Source organism: Oncorhynchus nerka, linkage group LG15 (assembly GCF_034236695.1).
Source record: "Oncorhynchus nerka isolate Pitt River linkage group LG15, Oner_Uvic_2.0, whole genome shotgun sequence".
NCBI classification, from domain to species: domain Eukaryota; kingdom Metazoa; phylum Chordata; class Actinopteri; order Salmoniformes; family Salmonidae; genus Oncorhynchus; species Oncorhynchus nerka.
In genome coordinates this window covers 30,217,376-30,231,089 of record NC_088410.1, presented here as the reverse complement: position 1 = coordinate 30,231,089, position 13,714 = coordinate 30,217,376, and the positions used below count along the sequence as shown (strand labels likewise).

General features: G+C 41.6%; 2 protein-coding genes across 2 annotated transcripts in view; both read left to right on the top strand.

Moving 5' to 3' along the window:
* The window catches only part of LOC115143555 (sodium/potassium/calcium exchanger 3-like), a 188,062-nt gene extending 184,705 nt beyond the window's left edge, over positions 1-3,357 (top strand). Inside the window, exon 17 of the mRNA XM_065001495.1 lies at positions 1-3,357. This exon is cut by the window's left edge and continues 723 nt beyond it. The gene's annotated coding sequence lies outside the window, so the exon portion shown is untranslated.
* Positions 3,358-4,208: 851 nt separating this feature from the next.
* The window catches only part of LOC115143549 (ras and Rab interactor 2-like), a 47,953-nt gene continuing 38,447 nt past the window's right edge, over positions 4,209-13,714 (top strand). Inside the window, 1 exon segment of the mRNA XM_065001494.1 lies at positions 4,209-4,439. The gene's annotated coding sequence lies outside the window, so the exon portion shown is untranslated.

The window sequence follows — 13,714 nt, the reverse complement described above, 5'->3', positions numbered from 1 at the left end:
GCTCCGGTTCTTCAACCGTTCGGTGAAGTGGCAAGAATCAAAGAAGAGGAGGAGGATATTTTTGTTTAATCTGAGTGCACTGTAGGGACTTGATCAAACAGTGATGCTCTCATGCCAGCCATTTCTTCTCGCAAAGTGTAAGACAGCATGACATGCTAATCGCGAGTCTATTCCTTTAGCTTTGTGCTGTCAGGGAGAGTGCATATTAATCTATTCTATTTGCAGTAAGAAATATTTATGTACAGTACAGTGTTTTTGTTGTTATTTTCTCTCCAAATATATCCGGGAAATAGAGTACCAGTCAAAAGTTTCTACACAGCTGCTCGTTCCAGGGTTTTTCTTAATTTTGACTGTTTTATACATTGTAGAATAAAAGTGAATACATCATAACTATGAAAAAGCACATATGGAATCATGTTGTAACCAAAAAAAGTGTTAAACAAATCAAAATATATTTTATATTTGAGATACTTCAAATAGCTACCCTTTGCCTTAATGACAGCTTTGCACAGTCTTGGCATTCTCTCAACCAGCTTCATGAAGTAGTCAACTGGAATGCATTACAATTAACAGGTGTACCTTGTTAAAAGTTAATTTGTGTAATTTCTTTCCTTCCTAATGTGTTTGAGCCAATCGATTGTGTTGTGACAAGGTAGGAGTGGTATACAGAAGATAGCCTTATTTGGTAAAAGACCAAGTCCATATTATGGCAAGAACAGCTCAAATAAGAAAAGAGAAACAACAGTCCATCATGACTTTAAGACAAAGGTCAGTCGATCTGGAAAATTTCAAGAACTTTGAAAGTTTCTTCAAGTGCAGTCGCAAAAACTGACAAGCGCTATGATGAAACTGGCTCTCAAGAGGACCACAACAGGAAAGGAAGACCCAGAGTTTCCTCTGCTGCAGAGGATAAATTCATTAGAGTTACCAGCCTCAGAAATTGCAGCCCAAATAAATGCTTCACAGAGTTCAAGTAACAGACACGTCTCAACATCAACTGTTCAGAGAAGACTGCATGAATCAGGCCTTCATGGTCGAATTGCTGCAAAGAAACAACTAATAAGAAGAAGAGACTTGCTTGGGCCAACAATCACAAGCAATGGACATTAGACCGGTGGAAATATGTCCTTTGGTCTGATGAGTCAAAATTTGAGATTTTTGGTTCCAACTGCCGTGTCTTTGTGAGACGCAGAATAGGTGAACAAATTATCTCTGCATGTGTGGTTCCTACTGTGAAGCATGGAGGAGGAGGTGAGGGGGTGCTTTGCTGGTGACACTGTCTGTGATTTATTTAGAATTCAAGGTACACTTAACCAGCATGGCTACCACAGCATTCTGCAGTGATACACCATCCCATCTGGTTTTCAACATTTGTTTTTCAACAGAACAATGACCGAAAACCCACCTTCAGGCTGTGTAAGGGCTATTTGATCAAGAAGGAGAGTGATGGAGTGCTGCCTCAGATGACCTGTCCTCCACAATCACCCGACCTCAATCCAATTGAGATGGCTTGGGATGAGTTGGACCGCAGAGTGAAGGAAAAGCAGCCAACAAGTGCTCAGCATATGTGGGAACTCCTTCAAGACTGTTGGAAAAGCATTCCTCAAGAAGCTGGTTGAGAGAATGCCAAGCGTGTGCAAAGCCGTCATCAAGGCAAAGGGTGGCTACTTTGAAGAATCAAAAATATATTTTGATTTGTTTATCACTTTTTTGGTTGCCACATGATTCCATATGTGTCATCTGATAGTTTTGATATCTTCACTATTATTCTACAGTGTAGAAAATAGTGAAAATAAAGAAACTGAGTAGGTCGTGTCCAAACTTTTGACTGGTACTTTATATTTTTCCTACTTGATCCCAAAATGATTGTAAATAAAGGATATCCCTGGAGTTGAAATCCAGCACCGTCACTTTATTGAACAGAGATACGCTATATGATACGTTTCTGTTGTACAGCATCTAGTTGTATGTAACTGTAACTACTGCACTTTAGGACCCTTTTAGGCTATAGAATCTTGTACAATAGCAGAATACCTTCTACGCAATAGTAGAATATGTTCTACCCAGTTCGAGTACAACAAGGAAAAGACGTATTTTTTTAGAATAGTAGGTGATGTAAGAAAGTACACTGTCGAGCTAAAGCTGGATTGAAGTGTGTATGTGTGTTTGTGTTGTCTGTGTGTGTGTGTCTGCACCACGCATGCGTGCAAGTATGTTTTTGTGTGTGTTTGTGGGTAGGGGTGGGGGAGGAATATGGAAATCTTGTTAATGAGCAGACATAATCATGATTGATTTATTTATGGATTCATTTATTCACGGATCATGTCTGCTCTATCGGTATCAGAAAATCATGTGGATCCAGTTGTAAATGGAATGCTTTATGTTCTTCTTTCTATGTTATTGAGATTCTGTGTACCAATTATATAATCAAAATACTGGAAACCTGACTATGTTGTTTATATTTAAGAATATAGAACTTTATCATTTATAAGTTTTGTATAGTTCTTATTTCAAATATAGTATATATTGCAGCATTTGAATATTGTAAAAATGAACAGTTTGGCAGATGCAGGACATGGCACATTAACTAGACTGGTTTAGCCACCAGAGGGCATTCAAGTAAGTTTCATTTGGGAGTCATTGAATTAGATTTGATATCTCTTAGGAATAACCGGTGTCAATTTCTACAGTTTCTAGCAAGCAAACCTTTTGCACTCGCACAACACATGTATTCTCAAAACAGTCATTCTTGAACTCTGGTAATATCCCAGGCCCCGTATTCACAGAGTCTCAGAGTAGAAGTGCTCATCTAGGATCAGGTCCCAGCTGTCCAAATAATCCTATTCATTATGAGCTAACAGACCCACCTGATCCTAGATCAGCACCCGTACTCTGAAACATTTTGTGAGTACAGGTTCAGGTATTCAGTTAAGGCCTCAAACCAACAACAATTGTGGATGTGTTAATGTATTTGAGCCAAAACAGTAACATATATTGTCAACAACAGTATTGTCACTTTGTATCAGTGCTTTGTATCCACAGCATGTGTTCAAACCACAAGTGGAGATGTGCTAACTCGGACTTTGGCTTACTTTAATAAGGATTGCCATGGTTACCAGATTAAAGGACCAGTCCGCTATCTTTTTGATGCTTTGTAGCCACATGAATGGTCCTCAGACTCAGTGTGTTGTGTAAGTATTTGTACATTTTCAATTAGGGGGAGTAAAACAATAAGATTATTGATTTTGCCACATAGAAAACAGTTTGGGCACTTTTAAGTGAATGGAAGAGGAATTTTCTGTTAGTCTGCATGTCTCCTCATAATAAATCTGGATTATTTCCATGTGTACATTTGAATTAAGGTATTTCGTGATCAAAAGGCACTGTTTTGATTCTGTTATTATACTGGTCATATCAAAAGGGAATATAGGCTATTATAAACAATGTTTAAATAACTTATGATGAGCATATTTATTTTACAAAGAAATACAGTATTTAGAATGTAGGTCTACTTCCCTAATTGGTTTCAACAAGAACCAATGTCATTTTACAGTCATGTCTTTGGAATTGTTTGTAAATCCTCCTTTTCTTTCCTGAGGGCCTCTGGTTAACGTAGCCTCTCTTAGTACTCTGTGTTTAGAAGGGATTCGGTCATATTTTGCTCCCAGGGGCCTTCTTGCAATAAACAGATTTACATACAGTATAATAGTTTCTAGATGGTTATTATTGTGATTATGTATTTGTTATTTAAGCTTTATTTATCCAGGAAAGACCCATTGAGGTCAGAAGACCTCTTTTACACCTGACAAGTGTCCATTTGGGAAATCAGCAGGATGAGAAGACCAAAGGAAGGAATTCACGTGGACAAAGGTTGAATAAGGTTTATGGACATAGGTTAGATGAGTTATAACTTGTAGTGATTGTCATGTATTTGGCACAGTAGGCTACTTTTGATTGAAAGTCTTTGGGGGTGTTTGTTTTAGCATCCTACACTAATGTCCTGCAGATGTTCTAATCTCCCACTATATTGACAAATGAATCAATCTAAACAACTGTGCAATAAGTGTATGTTTATAGGCCTACAGTACACGAAGAATAAATAGTAGGTCTGTGAAATAGTCGTCCAACATCCCCATCAGCGCATGAAGACGTTTCAGAACTGGTCATGTGATCTAGAGGTTAGCACTCGCTCGAGTCTTGCACTCGCGCTGCAGTGTTTTTACCGGGAGAGGGTTGAGCCTGAGCGATGTGAACTGAACTGGAGTTCAGTGCAATGGAGACGTCTTGGCAAGAATGAAACTTCAAAAGAATGAAACTATACAATACGATGCAAAACTATATGAAACAAAAGTCAAACTTGATGAGTTCGCGTTGCACCACGCATAGACCACTTGGAATTGTGTGGCTTCTGCCACAAGGAGACTGGACTTTGTCTTTAGGTAAGCACTTTACGCCGTCTTTATCCATAAGTGTTTACAAACATTGGTTGCTTACTAATGCAGTTTTAACAATATTGTCGTTATGGCCAATTGAGGTATGAACTGTAAACGTATGATTACTTATTATTTTGATATTGTCATAAATACAGATTTTAGTTTACTTAAAAATATATAGTTTATCGGCGACTTGATCTTTCTGGTTGAATAAATGCTAACAAAATAATGCACGTTAAAGGGGCAATCAGCTGTTGCTACATCCAATTTTGGACTTCAATTACTGATATGTACCCATTGATACTTGAAGAATATACCTTGTAAATGCCTCATGAGCTGTCATACCACATCAGAACCCCAAATATACGCTTGTTTTACTCCAATGTTTGTAAACAAAGTACAAGTAAACAAAAACCATACAGCCTAAAAACATGGTTAAAACATGAACATGGATGGTCAGTCCTTGCATCCATAGCTAAGTCTATACATTTGAGAGTGATTGCATTTCTCCAGCCCCATCCCTCAGCTTTTTACCAAAACAGGGGCGTGGATCTCCTTTGTTATTATTTCGACTTCTGATTGCCGCTTTAAATAGTGTTAAAATGGGTGTAACTCATAGCTGACAAAGGAATGTCCATATAGACATAACCTTTCCACTCAGTGATACGCAAGTCTGGATGTGAGTTTCTATGAGGGGCCTGTATGTAGTATCAAGTCAGACTTACTTGGAAAGTCCAAAGTGAAGGATAATTCAGATTAATTCATTTGTTCACATCAAGCAGCAACACATCTCTTATTCTAATGCTTTTCCAGTCTAAGAGTAATAACACTTGCACCAATTTCTCCAGGCACAGATAAGAATTCCTCCTGTCCAATGTGCTGTATTTGACTAGGTCTTATCTACAGACTTAACTCTACTTCTGAGTACAGTACACTTAGCCAACTTTAGTCATTCAGGGATTTGCTACTTGTTTGGCCAAGAGATTTGGAACAAGTTCAAAAGAAGCAGGAATATGTCTGGAACAGACATCAAAAGGGGATTTCAGACCATTTATTAGTCTGCTACGGTCATGTTCAGAGGTGTAGCTACTCTGACCGCGTTTGACCTGACCTGGTTCAGTTTGATGTGTTTAGATAAGCAGTACTTGCCCCTATACAAACATATCATCATATATCACACATATATCACATCTTATCCTCAAGTAAAGGCTTGGAGGCAGTGTGCGCTCTCTCTCTCTCTCTCTCTCTCTCTCGCTCTCTCGCTCTCTCTCTCTCTCTCGCTCTCTCGCTCTCTCTCGATCTCTCTCTCTCGCTCTCTCTCTCTCTCGCTCTCTCTCTCTCTCTTGCTATTCTGTGAAGCGATAGAGGGCTTTCTTCCCATAGCTGTCCATTCAACTTTCCGTCTTCCCATCCAAGAAGAGCGCATGGAAAACATTGGAGGACACATTGGCACAGACCTGTCTAGACCTGAACATAGAGGAAGCATACCACAATCGACTGCATCTCCTGCAACCCCATTGGCCAGAAATTGTTACCAGATGTTTGTCAATAATCATTATTGGATCTTTTTCCTGGTTAACGTTCAAGGGAGAGAGATTTTGGCGGCCGGTGGGTAGTTACACTGTTACGAGGATATGAATCAGCAGGATTTAAAAAAATAAATGGACCACAGGTTTTTTACCATGGCTTGATTATGTTACTATGGTAGCAGTCCCTTGTTTCCCATAGCCAGGCCCAGACCATGTCCTCACTGTAAGTTAAGCCAGATACTGTCTGTATCTCGCTCCAGGTTTTTCTTTTTCCTTTGGAGGGGAGCATGGAAGGTTATTTTAGTAGCCAGGAGTCTTTGTTTTCTACTGTATAAACTACCCTGAGACTGAGACTTAAGTCTGTTGGTCCAACAGGTGTTTGTTGTTTTCTGCACCAGAACCTCGATGTGTGACAGAGTAGATACACATGTAGGTATACAGTCTGAAAGCTGCATGTCTAGGATGTATACAGGCTCTTAAAAGCCTATGCATACCTGCTACGCAAACCTCTAGCGCCCTGACCCAAACAGGGTCAGTAGTGTACGAAGGGCCCTCAAATATGATGAGCCGCTGGGCCCCTTACTAAATCAATTATATTTTTGTCATTGTTGGAGTGGACACGCTGTTTGCAGAGCACACAACCTAGGCTACACTTTTGAGAATTTTTGGGGGGTTAATTTCATTCCATTTACGAGTTGTCAATTTATTAATTGTCTTTTGTTTGGAACACTCTTGTCAGTATTGAATAAGGACGTGCACCTGATTACGCATATAGAAGTAGTCCTAGGATACCTGGCCTGCGCACAAAATTAGGCTTATAAATGTGCCAATTTGGGGATCTGATAGTATTTCTAATTGTCTTAACTCACAACTCTCGGTCGACCAACAGCCTATCAACCAAACAATCGACCAGACGACTAAATGGGGTCAGCCCTAATATATAAGGGCTATATAAACTCTGCGCCTCAAACAGCAAGTAAACAAAGTCTGTTTTTACATCCATCCAATATTTATTTTATTTGGGGACAGCCCTACTATATATATATATATCCCTGGACCTCAGTTTGAGAACCCCTGAACTAGAGCATTGGCTAAGTCAGAGGTTGCAAATGCTGTCTAGACACATTTCTCTGCCTTCTGAGGCGACACTGGAATATCCATGGTTTTGTAGTGGGTGATGTCATCAGGAAGCAGGCACTCAAGTTACAGCCGTGAGGATTGCGCCCTTTTGTTCCCCAAAGACATATCCCACTGAACGCTTTCACAGGATCAGACTGTACCGGTGGCTTTACTCCTGCACGGCATAGCGCGCACACACACACACACACACACACACACACACACACACACACACGCACTTTCTGTCTAGGTTCAAACATCTTCAATATCACAGGTTTTCCTAGTATGGCTTGAGGAAATGATTCTGTAACTGTATATTTAAGATGTATTACCCTGCCAGTTTTAAATTCATATTAACTCTCACTGTGGCCTACATAACTTTATACCTTTATTTTATTTAACGTTTATTTAACCAGGCAAGTCAATTAAGAACACATTCTTGTTTACAATGACGGCCTCCGCTATTTACTTAACAAATAAGGAAAACTCTAAATGTGTTAATAAATCATAAATCACAATTTTGATCAAAATACAGCTGTAGACAGAAGTCAAAGATCAAACATCAGACATACAACTGATACATACAACTGTCTCTCCTGAGTTCTGCCCCGAACAAAAGAAAGACAGCATCTTTATAAACCTGAGATCACACCTTATCCCATGTCAAACCCTGCACGTGCAGCTAAAAGAACAGGTCATTCTTAACACACGGTTTCTGAGAACCTGTCTCAGCGGCATGCAAATCTGCCCTTGTTTCAGAGAAAAACAGACGCTGTCTCTCTGCATCTCGCTGTCACCCTCAGTCCCTTTTCTCACTGACGCGGGGCTGCGGGTTTTGGCAGAGAGCTAGACACAGACCGAGGCCTCAATATTCAGCTACACAATGAGCATAAGTACAATGGCACGTAAGCAAATTCATAACGACATCATCAATGGTGGGGGTCTTTAGAAGACCCCCAAAATCAACTTTAACCCTACAGATGTCCCAAAACTGGAGTTTTCATTTTCAAGCTGAACTAAAGTCATTGGAATTCAGAATATGCTAGACAGAGAGAGTATTGGAGCGCTCAGCAGACCCTGAACTACTCTCCCTACATACCACTATATATTATGGCCTACTTTGGTTTCCTTTCAACACCACAGAGTGCTGGTGCTTTCAGTTTGAGGCCTAGTGGAAGGGTTTGTGTGGAGTCGCCATAACTAACCAACATCCCTCTTGGTTTCTTGGCCTTGCTCCCTCCTTTTGTCTTTATCCATCTCTCTTTCCTCTCCCTCCCCCATCTCTCTTTCTCTGTCCCATCCTTCCTGGTCTTCTAATCTCTGCTTCCCAGTGGCTAAGACATCTGAAGAGAGAGAGACATTACACATACTTATTCTAAGTGGAGAACTACATCCTCGGTCTTCACCCTTATTTCTGGTTCTCATTTAGTTGGGAGTGGCCCAGTGCTTTGAGTCATGTGACTCAATTCAGAATGTGCTAAAACAACTCCCAACTTTTCCACTTGGTGTTGACCATGGAGCAGAAATCACAGAGTGGAAAGTAAATTTTGATAGGGCGGTGGTGGTGGTGCCTGGTGCTTGCTGTAACAACCGATTTAAGTTGAGGTGGCTGTGTTTATTTTGAGCTTGTATTCTCTCCATGTGTTTCTCTAGAGACCTCTGTTAATGCTGGCCATTGGAATTACAACGTTTATCCTTCTAGTCACTGTAAACAGCTACGACTATAACGAGCACCATGCCTACTTGGTGGGCTATGTACTGCTTTGCAATGTTTATTTTGGTGCTTCTATGATACCAATGTCGCGATACTAGGGAGTAAGGACGCAAAGGAAACAAAACATGAAGCAGAGTACATTTCCTGAGGAAAACCGTCCTCATGTTGGAACCAAACAGCTGTATGTTGTCACCCAGAGTAATATTTGTTTCTTTTCCAGGCTATAGCACACACTGTTTCCTTTTTTTGCCAAGGAAAATCTGGTATCGTCGTACGGCGATACTGGTATCATGACAACACTAGTTCATGGCTCTTTTATAAGCTCCTATGCTCAGTCACTACACAATCCCTCTGAGAGTAATATGGGTCTACAAAGCATCTCAGACTAGGAACACTGATCTAGGATCTGTCCATATAATCTAGGATCCGTCCACATAATGTGATTCATTATGATCTAAAGGAAAAAAGGGATCTTAGCTAGCGAACGTCTCGGCTTTCGTCGCGTAACTCAACGCGTGTTTCGGCGGTCGTCTAAACACACCGCGCGTGTCTCCTTCCAGCAGAAAGTTGGCCGGCAGAACAGAGTGACGACGTCTGGCGCTTAACGACACGTGTTTGTTTCCTTGGAAGACTGAAGTGTTTTTATTTAATGCAATTACTCAACTTCCTTTAAATAGTGCCAGGTTCTTCTTCCGTCCCCTTCAGGCCAAAGTCATCGTTCTTCTAGGTAGATTGTCAGGGTCGTTTATGGAACCTCCTCGAGTATCTCTTTCTTTTCGTCTTTGTCTCTCCTTTCGTTGTTCTCTCTCCATTACAAAGCAACGGACTGCTCTGTAGCCACAGTATCTGTTGTTTAGCTTCAGTGTCTGTGTTTCATCTTTCCCTTCCTCCCCAACGTACGGTCTGTGTTTCATCTTTCCCTTCCTCCCCAACGTACGGTCTGTGTTTCATCTTTCCCTTCCTCCCCAACGTACGGTCTGTGTTTCATCTTTCCCTTCCTCCCCAACGTACGGTCTGTGTTTCATCTTTCCCTTCCTCCCCAACGTACGGTCGGTGTTTCATCTTTCCCTTCCTCCCCAACGTACGGTCTGTGTTTAATCTTTCCCTTCCTCCCCAACGTACGGTCTGTGTTTCATCTTTCCCTTCCTCCCCAACGTACGGTCTGTGTTTCATCCTTCCCTTCCTCCCCAACGTACGGTCTGTGTTTCATCTTTCCCTTCCTCACCAACGTACGGTCTGTGTTTCATCTTTCCCTTCCTCCCCAACGTACGGTCTGTGTTTCATCTTTCCTTTCCTCCCCAACGTACGGTCTGTGTTTCATCTTTCCCTTCCTCCCCAACGTACGGTCTGTGTTTCATCTTTCCCTTCCTCCCCAACGTACGGTCTGTGTTTCATCTTTCCCTTCCTCCCCAACGTACGGTCTGTGTTTCATCTTTCCCTTCCTCCCCAACGTACGTTTGGTGTTTTAGGTGGTTCGTGCTGGTTTCTATCAGGCGAAGTCTTCATAGTTCGTAAGGTGTGAACTTTCAAGCCATGTAGGGCCTTAAGCTTTTTCTTGGGACTACAGTTAGTTATGTTACATAACCAACAGAGGGGACTTATAGGGCATCAACTAGGAACCTGTGACTCTAGTGTGAACCTCATTCTGCTCTGTTGCCTCCAGGTCTCTCACCCTATCCAGTATTACTCCTGGGTGATGTTCAGTAGGGAGAACATGTTGTGAAATTGGGAGGTACAACCTGAATTTTTCCAATCAGAACACATATTTTAGTTTTCCGTGGCAAAACATTTTTCTACGGTGTAGCCTGATGAACACTACCTCTGATGTTGCTTCTCTCTCTGGATCTGCCCTGTTCCGCCTCTCTTTGTTGATATTTCTCTCTCTTGCTCTCACAGCAACAAGAGGCCGTTGCACTTCAGTGCTTTATCATCTGGGTGGACAGAGGGGAGACAGAGGGGGAATTTATTGTCTGTGACTAAGTAAGGCCTTGAAGGTTCTTGGTCAATCAGCTATCTGAGTGGCAGAGGATGAATCAAAATAGGAGGAGAAGAAGGGGAAAGGTTATCTTCACTGTATGTCTCAGACAGCTATAACATTTCCCAGATATCCCTTTAATTGCACGCTAATGTTTCAGCACCAAACATATGGGTCACTTAGCCTGATCCCAGATCTGTTTGAGCTGTCTTGTCGACCTATGGACATTGTAACACTAAAGAGTCTGTACAGATCTGGGACCAGGCTATGGGCCACTTGGTTCATGTGGTCCTGCAACAACTCCTCCTGAACCAGACACTGACCCACATACAGAACAGAAAAGCTATTGTGCCGTACGCAAACAGGATGGTCCGGATAGTTCTTCATCTCAGTCTCTGCTATGAGATCAGCTCTGATTAAACCCCTGTACCAGTACCTCTGCAGCTGAGGAATCTTCTTCAAGCTGCAGAGAAGCATGCCTTATGTAGATAAACTCACTCTTATAATCTGTTGATCTCTGTCTCTCTCCCCTCTCTCTCAAACACACATACACACTGTCACACACACACTCCCTCCACTATGTTGCCTATGGTCTGAGCAATAACAGGACCCCACCCCCCACATGGGAGCTATTTTCTGTCAGTGTTCCAGGGTTGCTGTCTGTGTGTTTATCCAGCTGCCTGCTACCCCTCTTTATCTGTTATTACAGCAGGACCACTGCACAAGTGGTGTCATTTCACGCAGGATTTCACTCAGGCAGTACGATGGGCTACTCGGTAAGGACACAAGCAGTTTTAAGCAGTACTGTGTGTGTGTGTGTGTGTGTGTGTGTGTGTGTGTGTGTGTGTGTGTGTGTGTGCGTGTTATGAAGTTGTGGCTTCAAAAGGACCCCCTAAACCACAGAAGTGTCTTGAGAGTGACAACAGATTGAGTCTAGACCTTAACTGAAGGGTTGTCCAAATGTGTTGTGTGAGGACTATTGTTTTTGTCTGTTTCTATTGAGTTACTTTCTGCTTGGTATTGCTGCTATGTGCTGCTTGCTGTTGTTACGCACCCAATATGACATACTTTGTGCATTAAGCTGCCTGGGTTGGCTCTCTAATAAACAACAAGTTGTTTCCCCATAGGTCTTGGGCTGGCAATGATAGAGGATGGCATTTTCTTTAAAATAGTGTAGGAGCTGGCAGATGTTGGCAGACGTTGTGTCATGCCAATCCTTTGTGATAATGTAAACCATGGCCTGCCACACACACACACACACACACACACACACACACACACACACACACACACACACACACACACACACACACACACACACACACACAGATAACATGTCATAATAATGACTGATTGGGCTACTAGCTAGTCTTTAAACCTCTATGAAAATTACAGTTTTGTATGAGGAACAGGGTATGTAGAAGGGAGTGCTTCTCTAGTTGTTCACTTCCACATTCTCAACCCTCAATTAATGAAAGGTTACTTACACAGATGCGCACCCACAAATGCACACAAACAGCCACAGACACACACACACAGATAGAGAGAGAGAGATTTGTCCTGTCTGTGGAACAGTGTGTCTCTGTGTTGCTGGATTGCAGTGCCAGGGGCCTGTCTGTGTTCCTGTGTGGAGAAACTCACTCAGATGGGTCTTTGTTAGTCTGCAGCTGAGGCGCACCCACACTCTCTCTCACACACACACACACACACTCACACTCAAGCACACTCACAGACACGGCCAATAACAACATTTCTCTGATTTGTGTGAATATCCTCTCTGATGACTATGATTATAAACATGCATCACTTTGAAATGCTCCCTCTGATCTGTATGTCAACAGTGTTGCCGTTGGATACAGCAGAGGCAATAGTCTCATCGTTTCCATCACCTGGATTCTCTCTGTTATTACTGTGCTCCAGAAAGTATCTCTGTTATTAACACGTCTGATGCGGTGAGCAAACTAGAATGCTATTTGGCCCTACACAGAGAGTACACAGGGGCAGAATACCTGACCACTGTGACTGACCCAAAATTAAGGAAAGCTTTGACTATGTACAGACTCAGTGAGCATAGCCTTGCTATTGAGAAAGGCCGCCGTAGGCAGACATGGCTCTCGAGAAGACAGGCTATGTGCTCACTGCCCACAAAATGAGGTGGAAACTGAGCTGCACTTCCTAACCTCCTGCCCAATGTATGACCATATTAGAGAGACATATTTCCCTCAGATTACACAGATCCACAAAGAATTCGAAAACAAATCCAATTTTGATAAACTCCCATATCTACTGGGTGAAATTCCACAGTGTGCCATCACAGCAGCAAGATTTGTGACCTGTTGCCACGAGAAAAGGGCAACCAGTGAAGAACACACACTATTGTAAATACAACCCATATTTATGCTTATTTATTTTATCTTGTGTCCTCTAACCATTTGTACATTGTTAAAACACTTTATATATATATATAATATGACATTTGTAATGTCTTTATTGTTTTGAAACTTCTGTATGTGTAATGTTTACTGTTAATTTTTATTGTTTATTTCACTTTACATATTATCTACCTCACTTGCTTTGGCAATGTTAACACATGTTTCCCATGCCAATAAAGCCCTTGAATTGAATTGAATTGAGAGCTGTGATAAAAACAAGTTCTGATCAGTCATGGAAATAAACGTGCTGAAAACATGTTGGCTCGCCATTTAAAAAAAGAATATAAAAGCTATAGGAGGAGAAATACTTGTGGTGCTGGTACAGCTGACTAGTGCTAGCTAATGTTAACTACCTTTTTTTTGAGAATCGGTTCTTGGAGTCATAGAATCGACATAATAGAGTCAAAATAATATTGTGATAATCTACTGTATTGATTTTTCCCCCAACCCCATGGTCTTGTTTGTCTACACTCTCGTCTAGTTTCTACCAAACTGAGCCAGTGGAGTGAACA